The following is a 10,402-nucleotide window of genomic DNA, read 5'->3' on the forward strand; positions in this document are numbered from 1 at the left end:
GTAGAGAAACACCTGGACTATACTGCATGAATGGAAAAACCAGCACAAGAAGCACCTCCGCAGAAACCTTTACATTACATGACCCGGGAAACTCCAGAATCAAAACACTTTCTTCAAAATATAAAAGCGTACAAAGCATGCTTACAAATGACTTCTTTCGGTGTCACTTCGATCAACACTAACAGAGATTAAATCGATGATACACACATAAAAAAAAGTTTTGCATCACCTCGGTTCCGAGAGTTCGGCAACCTGCACAGAAAATTGGAATACAGATCAACATAAACATCATTTCCGCCTTTTTTTCTCAAGAAAACCACACCTTGCATGTTGTACCACCATACAGCGAGAGCTTCAGAGGTGGTGGTCCAGACTGCTATACACACGGGTGATGATAGATAAACTCCAGTGGAAGACTCTGCAGGACAGACGCTCAGTAGCTCGGTACGGGCTTTTGTTAAAGTTTCGACAACATACCTTCACCGAAGATTCAAGCAGTATATTGCTCCCTCCTACGTATATCTCGCGAAGAGACCATGAGGATAAGATCAGAGAGATTAGAGCCCACACAGAAGCATACCGACAATCCTTCTTTCCACGTACAATACGAAACTGGAATAGAAGGGAGAACCGATAGAGGTACTCAGGGTACCCTCCGCCACACACCGTCAGGTGGCTTGCGGAGTATGGATGTAGATGTAGATGTTTTACCGACGATCAACTTTATATGATCATTCCATTTTAAATCACTCCTAATGCGTATTCCCAGATAATTTATGGAATTAACTGCTTCCAGTCGCTGACCTGCTATTTTGTAGCTAAATGATAAGGGACCTATCTTTCTATGTATTCGCATCACATTACACTTGTCTACATTGAGATTCAATTGCCATTCCGTGCACCATGCGTCAGTTCGCTGCAGATCCTCCTGCATTTCAGTACAATTTTCCATTGTTGCAATCTCTCGATACACCACAGCATCATCTGCAAAAAGCCTCAGTGAACTTCCGATGTCATCCACCAGGTCATTTATGTATATTGTGAATAGCAACGGTCCTATGACACTCCCCTGCGGCACACCTGAAATCACTCTTACTTCGGAAGACTTCTCTCCATTGAGAATGACATGCTGCGTTCTGTTATCTAGGAACTCCTCAATCCAATCACACAATTGACCTGATAGTCCGTATGCTCTTACTCTGTTCATTAAACGACTGTGGGGAGCTGTGTCAAACGCCTTGCGGAAGTCAAGAAACACGGCATCTACCTGTGAACCCGTGTCTAAGGCCCTCTGAGTCTCGTGGACGAATAGCGCGAGCTGGTTTTCACACGACCGTCTTTTTCCAAACCCATGCTGATTGCTACAGAGTAGATTTCTAGTCTCAAGAAAAGACATTATACTCTAACATTATACGTGTTCCAAAATTCTACAACTGATCGACGTTAGAGATATAGGTCTATAGTTCTGCACATCTGTTCGACGTCCCTTCTTGAAAACGGGGATGACCTGTGCCCTTTTCCAATCCTTTGGAACGCTTCGCTCTTCTAGAGACCTACGGTACACCGCTGCAAGAAGGGAGGCAAGTTCCTTCGCGTACTCTGTGTAAAATCGAACTGGTATCCCATCAGGACCAGCGGCCTTTCCTCTTTTGAGCGATTTTAATTGTTTCTCTATCCCTCTGTCGTCTATTTCGATATCTACCATTTTGTCAACTGTGCGACAATCTAGAGAAGGGAGCACAGTGCAGTCTTCCTCTGTGTAACAGCTTTGGAAGAACCTCCAGCTTGCTGCGCTCGTTGGACAGTGTGTCTAAGGCGTTCATCATAGCTGGGCTGCCTACAAACTCGTCTCCGACGATTGTCTGGTTGAAGGCATATGCGTCACCCGTTAGTGAAGAGAACTTGATGTCAATCCTGAGCGGTCCATTCGGCATGTTGTTTGGCCTATCTGTACCGCGCTGCACAGTGTCGTGGTTGCAAAGGTGTACCTCGTCATGGACGTCGGAAGTGAAGTTCACATCATGCAGCCTATTGCGCACAGTTTGAATCGTCACACGACATCCTGTGTCTGCACAAAAAGCATTATTCAACAGGGTGGCGTTGCTGTCTGGATTCCTCCGAGCCATAATGCTTAGGTAGCTGTCATCGAAAGCCTGAGGAAGGCATGTCTCGAGAATTTCTGTTTCTCTGTATCTCTTCCATGTCCGAACAACATCACTTTGGTTCCCTCTGAGACGCTTGGACACTTCCCTTGTTGAGAGCGCTTCCTGGCACAAAGTAACCATGTGGACGCGATCGAACCGCGGTTACGACCGTCTAGTCATTGTTGAACTACAGACAACACGAGCCGTGTTCCTCTTTCGTGGTGGAATGACGAACTAAATGGCTGTCAGACCCCGTAGGTCTAATAGGCGCTGCGCATGCATGGTTGTTTACATCTTTGGGCGGGTTTAGTGACGTCTCTGAACAGTCAAAGAGACTGTGTCTGTAATTCAATATCCACAATCAACGTTTATCTTCAGGAATTCTGGGAACCGGGGTGATGCAACATGGGATCATTTCTATCACAACATGGGATCATTTCTATCACAACATGGGATCATTTCTATCACAACCCAACGAATACCATAAACTACTGCAAGCATATTTCATCAGAAATGAAGAAACAGAAATTGATTAACGATGCGAAAATATCAGTTACAATCAAGTGGTTCACATATTCAAAACAGCACTAGACCGAATCATTTCTGATGACTGTAAATTTATAGTTCAACAAAAGACAACATGGAGAAGACGAACGTTGATTCAATGCACCTCAGATAGACCAAGTCGCCATTGTAATTGCGGGCAATGAAAACACAAGTCGTGATATAATTGCATAACAAAGAAGAGAAGGACTGCAGTGCACTGCACAGACACACCGTTCATATGATGCCCTCCAATGTCCACTAATATTTCTGCACATAGAGGATGGATATCATTTTCATGTGAAACAAATCCAAACAGAAACAGGTGTTGAAACAAAGGGAAAAGTCACTTCAAAGGGATTCTATACTCGCCTAATGATAAGTGACAATGAAACATACAATCACATTCTCAACACTCGCCTTTTATTCCAATTATTCCTGGTGGCTATATATGCAAAAACAGAAGCGGAACGGATGGTTTGCAAAAGATCAAATCAGAAGAAACTACACACAGAAGAACACATCCACGTTCGAGACACAATCGAAACAACGGAAACATTGACGACACTGGAACAATGGTAATCTTACCCTCGTCATACATAGGAAGTCCACGACACATGCACGAATACAGTCAAGATGCAATGAGGTACATAAGAAAATATGGACGACTTGACCTCTTCATAATATTCACTTGCAGCTCGTCGTGGCCAGAAACTGAACAGCTAAATACCGACAAGGCCCCATGCATCGACACGACATAATAGCCCGAGTTTTCAATAAAACCAACTGAGATGTGTTGAAGTCAACCAAAAATATTACATCTTTGGAACCATTAGATGGTGCATGCATACATGTTGCTGTTGTGGTCTTCAGTCCTGAGACTGGTTTGATGCAACTCTCCATGCTACTCTATCCTGTGCAAGCTTCTTCATCTCTCAATACGTACTGCAGCCTACATCCTTCTGAATCTGTTTAGTGTATTCATCTCTTGGTCTCCCTCTACGACTTTTACCCTCCACGCTGCCCTCCAATACCAAAAGGTGGTCCCTTGATGCCTCAGAACATGTTCTACCAACGTATCCCTTCTTCTTGTCAAGTTGTGCCGCGAACTCCTCCCCAATCCTAATCAATACTTCCTCATTAGTTACGTGATCTACCCATCTGATCTTCAGCATTCTTCTGTAGCACCACATTTCAAAGGCTTCTATTCTCTTGTTGTCCAAACTATTAATCGTCCATGGTTCACTTCCATACATGGCTACATTCCACACAAATATTTTCAGAAAAGACTTCCTGACACTTAAATATATACTCGGTGTTAACAAATTTCTCTTCTTCAGGAACGCTTTCCTTGCCGTTGCCAGTCTATATTTTATATCCTCTCTACTTCGACCATCATCAGTTATTTTGCTCCCCAAATAGCAAAACTCCTTTACTACTTTAAGTGTCTCATTTCCTAATCTAATTCCCTCAGCATCACCTTAATTCGACTACATTCCATTATCCTCGTTTTGCTTTTGTTGACGTTCATCTTATATCCGCCTTTCAAGACACTGTCCATTCCTTTCAACTGCTCTTCCAAGTCCTTTGCTGTCTCTGACAGAAGTACAATGTTATCGGCGAACCTCAACATTTTTATTTATTCTCCATGGATTTTAATACCTACTCCGAATTTTTCTTTTGTTTCCTTTACTGCTTGCTCAATATATAAATTGAATAACAGGCTAAAATCCTGTCTCACTCCCTGCCCAAACACTGCTTCCCTTTCATGCACTTCGAGTCTTATAACTGCCATCTGGTTTCTGTACAAATTGTAAATAGCCTTTCGCTCCATGTATTTTACCCCTGCCACCTTCAGAAGTTGAAAGAGATTATTGCAGTCGACATTGTCAAAAGCTTTTTCCAAGTCTACAAATGCTAGAAATAAAGGTTTGCCTTTTCTCAATCTAGCTTCTTAGATAAGTCGTAGGGTCAGTATTGCCTCACGTGTTCCCAAATTTCTACGGAATGCAAACTGATCTTCCCCGAGGTTGGCTTCTGCCAGTTTTTCCATTCGTCTGTAGAGAATTCGCGTTATTATTTTGCAGCCGTGACTTATTAAACTGATAGTTCGGTAATTTTCACATCTGTCAATGGGATTGGAATTATTATATTCTTCTTGAAGTCTGAGGGTATTTCGCCTGTTTCATACTTTTTGCTCACCAGATGGTAGAATTTTGTCAGGACTGGCTTTCCCAAGGCTATCAGTAGTTATAATGGAATGTTGTCTACTCCCAGGGCCTTGTTTCGACAGGTCTTTCAGTGCACTATCAAATTCTTCATGCAGTATTATATCTCCCATTTCATCTTCATCTACATCCTCTTCCATTTCCATAATATTGTCCTCAAGAGCATCGCCCTTGTATGGTTCCTCTATATACTTCTTCCACCATTCTGCTTTTCCGCTCTTTGCTTAGAACTGGGTTTCCATCTGAGCTCTTGATACTCACATAAGTGGTTCTCTTTTCTGCAAAGGTCTCTTTAATTTTCCTGTAGGCAGCATCTATCTTACCCCTAGTGAGATAAGCCTCTACATCCTTATTTTTGTCCTCTAGCCATGCCTGCTTAGCCATTTTGCACTTCCTGTCGATCTCATTTTTGAGAGGTTTGTATTCCTTTTTGCCTTCTTCACCCACTGCATTTTTATATTTCCTCCATTCATCAATTAAATTCAGTATTTCTTCTGTCACCCAAGGATTTCTAAGAGCCCTCGACTTTTTACCTATTTGATCCTCTGCTGCCTTCACCACTTCATCCCTCAGTGCTACCCATTCTTCTTCAACTGTATTTCTTACCTTCATTCTTGTCAATTGTTCCTTTATGGTCTTCCTGAAACTCTACAACCTCTGGTTCTTTCAGTTTATCCAGGTCCCATCTCCTCAAATTCCCACCTTTTTGCAGTTTCTTTAGTTTTAATCTACAGTTCATAACCAATAGATTGTGGTCAGAGTCCACATTTTCCCCTGGAAATGTCTTACAATTTAAAACCTGGTTCCTAAATCTCTGTCTTACCATTATATAACCTATCTGAAACCTTTTAGTATCTCCAGGGTTCTTCCATGTATACAACCTACTTTCATGATTCTTGAACTAAGTGTTAGCTATGATTAAGTTGTGCTCTGTGTAAAATTCTACCAGGTGGCTTCCACTTTCATCTCTTACCCCCAATCCATATTCACCTACTACGTTTCATTCTCTTCCTACTATCAAATTCCAGTCACCCATGACTATTAAATTTTCATCTCCCTTCACTATCTGAATAATTTCTTTTATCTCATCATACATTTCTTCAATTTCTTCGTCATCTGCAGAGCTAGCATACAATGGAATAGCAAACACGAGGACTGCCTCAGTCTCTCACAATCTCATATGTTTATGCGACAGAATTGATCTCATGGATATTGAAAAAAATCTTCCAAGGTGAATTTCCCAATCCACAAAAATGTATGAATTGTATGAATAAGATTTTCACTCTGCAGCAATGTGTGCGCTGATATGAAACTTCCTGGCAGGCACATATCCTACTGACCAGATGACTAGCCTCATTAAACGCAACAGTGCTTTCTGCATCATAGCCACAGTTGAAAACAAACTTATCGATTAAATTTATCCAAATATTGTTCACAGCTATACCGATCTGTGATAGCTATTTCAAAGGCCAATTGTAGAAACTGAAAATAATATTGTCGATGCTGTCAACTTTAATATTCGAAAGAAAATTTCCAGTGAACAGAGAACATACAAGGAGATTGACACGATGGTAAATGTTGAAGAAAGTGTGAACTTCATAACACAATTTCTAAACTTTTTGCAAGTACTAGGAATGTCATTACACTGTTGTTGGCTTAAAACTGGATCTCTGATGATACTACTCTGAAATGTCAACTTGCCAAAACTATGTAATGGAACAAGGATGATCTTCAAATGGCTATAGAATAACATCATCAGATCCGAACTTTGACTGGAAATTACAAAGGACATATACAGTATTGTTTATCCCCAGAATACCCCTGATGTCTACTGAACTTCCATTCCAGTTTAAAACACCACAATTTACAATCAAATTAGCCTATATTTTACAGTTAACCAAGGGCAAGGACGATCTTTAAAGTATTGTGGCATCAAACTTGAAGGCTCCTGCTACTCTCACAGTAATCTATATGTAGTTTGCTCCCAAGAAGGAAATTGGAAAAATTTTTACATACATGCTACGGATAACAAAATGAAAAATGTTGTTTATGCCCAAGTGCTGTAAATAATTAGCAAATGTTTTGAATAAAATTTTTGACTTTTTATACTTTCTTAAGTATTGTAAATAATTAGAATATGTCTTCAATAACATTTTTTTAATAGTTACACTTTAAATTTTATCCTTATATTCCGACTAACATACAACCTCATATCAACTCCCTTAGCGATGCTGGGCACCCCAGCTAGTATGCCATAAAACGCATACAAAATTACTGAATCTGACATCGACAGTCTGATACTGAAAGTCTGCAACAGGTTCTCATTTTTTTGTAAGAAAACTTATGAACTCGAAAAACAGTTTGACTTAGTTGAACAAGAATATGCAACAATTTTACTGTGCATTCCTGTAAGGTGCTGGTCCTTGTTGCCATCTCTTGACCTTCATTAAGAGACGGGGAAGCTATATTTATCCAACAGTTTCACAACTGTAAAATTGTAAGACACAACTTACATATCTTTATGACATTTTAGACCTCTTCAATAAAAACTTTGAATCTATATTTAAAAAAGGTCTTTTTTATTTAATATGAATCAAAATTTGAAGAGATTCAGGAAATCAGATCAGTGTAAATTTAGGAAAGATACTGCTAATGTTAATCAGGCAGCCTGAACTATCTTTAATAAGTGGTTTAATTTCTCACTTTAAACAAATACACTGTCCTGAGCATGAAAGATGAGAGGAACATTGATACTCTTACAGATGTTGTAAATGACAATAGTAGGCATGTACATGGTGATGAATAATTGTACAATGAATTCACGTCATTAAGAAGTGTGAGGGAAACTTCAAATTTAACAGCAGACAAAAAATGGGTTCATCTCTTTAGTAAAATCACAGTCTCAAGATCATTAAAGAAATTGAAATTTGTGTTTACTTTTACTGTGAGCAGCATGCACCATACAATGAGTGGTTTCACTGATGAAAAGCTTACTGAGTCATCAATGAAAAAAAAACTTAGGGTGTATTCTATGGAAAGTGAAATTCTTGTTAAAATAAACTAGGCTACTGAATGAGCTGCTCAGTGTCTCTGCATGTTCTACATGAGAATAAACTCCTTAAGGCCACTACATCAGACAGTGATTATGTCTGTAAATTCCAGCCCCCATCACATTGATTTTTGCCAAAGTGTAAGGTAAAGACTGAGAACTTTTTAATATTATAAGTTTCTAGTACAGTATTTCTAGCTTAGTTTTGGTGTGAGGATAAAACCTGACAAACATTAGCAAGAACTGCACATTCAGTATAAAGTGCTACCTTTTGTCTGAAGAGCACCCAGTTTTGACCTGCCAAAGGTGGCAGTGTCCTGACTTTTGACATGCCAAATGTAGCAACCCTAGAGACAGCATAGTGGACATGAATAGCGAGAAGCGCAACTCTCCCAGTATATCAGGAGAGCTGTGTAACACTTAGGTAAGTTACCAAAATAATCTGCCAGTCACACACTAGCATCTAGCTGAACGGCTTTGAACATTTCAGTCAATATCAGCATTGCAAAAATATGAGAAATTACAGAGATGTAATCAGTGCTACATCACTATTGTTTGAAGTATTAGTTTAATTGTAAGTTGATATATTACTATTAATGCATCTTAATCCTGCACCATCTCTTGAAATTGCACTGTGCAAAGTACTACTGTCAAAAAATGTAACCATCTCTTTGGGGTGAAATGACAGAGGTTGTACCCTGCGTTACAAAGCTCTTACAGTTAGTAGGCATCATGATGATGTCCCATACTCCGAGGAGCATAGGGGACAATGCGGGAGACCCACACCACTGTACTAGGCAAGGTCCTAGGGGAGGTGGTCTGCTAGTGCCTTCCTCCGACATATGCAGCATAAATTCTGTTCTTAATTTTTTTTGTTTTCTGAGGCATAGATCCTGTTACACTATACCTCACATGCATGTGTGCAAGTTTGTGTAAGGAGTGATACTTCATAATCAACAACCAGTTATGGACTGTAAATAATGGTATACACTGCCATGTACCAATCTAAGTAGCAGCATCATCTTGGATGTGTTAGACAGTTGTTTTTTTTTTTGTCACCCTTAAGAAGTATATAATGATGGACCTGACACGCATTGCTCATTCATGATATCATAGCGACTGATATGTTAATTTTCCACCATTAGTACCTATTTGAAAATACTTCATTTAAACTGGTTGTATAATACTCACCCTAAAAGTTTGGAGCACTCCATATACTTGATTGCGCTTTGTCTTAGTAATGTATATTCTCCCTGATGATGCTCTCCCTGCCACACTTCTCAGAACAACACTGCAGGAATTTATATATGGGCAACATAACGTCCAGAAAAGATTTTATTGACATCGTGGAGAGCAATCTTTCATTTAGTTCAGGCCATGAACTACTGCAAGAGCACCCTGTTAACACTGGAAGATCAGAGAAATAAACATTCTTTGCTGACTTACTTGAAGTGGTTCAAACATGGTCTCACTGGTTGGTCACCCATGCTGGTAAAGTACTCCAGATACAGCAGTATCCCCACTGCAGTCATTTCACTTTACATTGATTCAACAGCCCTCACAAAAATAAATTTTGTTCTAATAATTAATAAACAATATGCGTTTTGTAGTGTTAGGAAATTACACATTGGAATGAATCCTAAAACTAGTCAGAAATATTAAATATTAATTTTTGAAGATATTACAAAACAAATGTCAGAGAATAATGAAATTTGGAAACAGTCAGCAGCAGAAGTAAAAAATTAAAGCTACCTGAGCGAATGGTTGAGGATTGGACAAATTAGCACTGACAATAGTAAAAATTGAAGTATTATATGCCCTTCATCCAAAAACTTTTGAGAGTTATTTTATTCCTGGCATATAAGAACAGTCAGCACAGTAACTACAGTGGCAGCTTGCATAACGACTGTAAACAACAGATGTGCATTTTCAACCAGTCAGTTGTGAGCAGAAAGTGTTATGTAGTGGATGTGCAGCTGTATTGTTTCAACACTGTGTCACAAATACAATGGAGCATCATCTCTTAATCAAGTACTGAATGCATTCTCCAGAATCTTTTGAAAAAGAGAACAATATGTGCATAATTTGTCCTGGACACCTTGACTCCCAAATGTAAACAACAATACGCAGCCACCTACTGAGACTAAACTGAAATGAAATATGCAGACAGTTCTTTTCTGGAAACCATCATCACAGGTGATGACTTGACATTATTAATATGAACCTACCACAAATTGGTGAAATGCAGGAATTAACATTGTCAATTCTTTGACAACACAACCAACATTCAAGCCAGCATGACATTCACACTGAATGACTTCCCAAGAAGGACTTTTCTGACAGCTTCACATGTTTTGTGTGAACATTGTGCTCAGTTGTGGGGGGGGGGGGGGGGGGGAGGATGGGGGGGGAGGGAAGCCTATACAGAGCAACTGAAG

This window comes from Schistocerca gregaria, chromosome 3 (assembly GCF_023897955.1).
Source record: "Schistocerca gregaria isolate iqSchGreg1 chromosome 3, iqSchGreg1.2, whole genome shotgun sequence".
Classification (NCBI taxonomy): domain Eukaryota; kingdom Metazoa; phylum Arthropoda; class Insecta; order Orthoptera; family Acrididae; genus Schistocerca; species Schistocerca gregaria.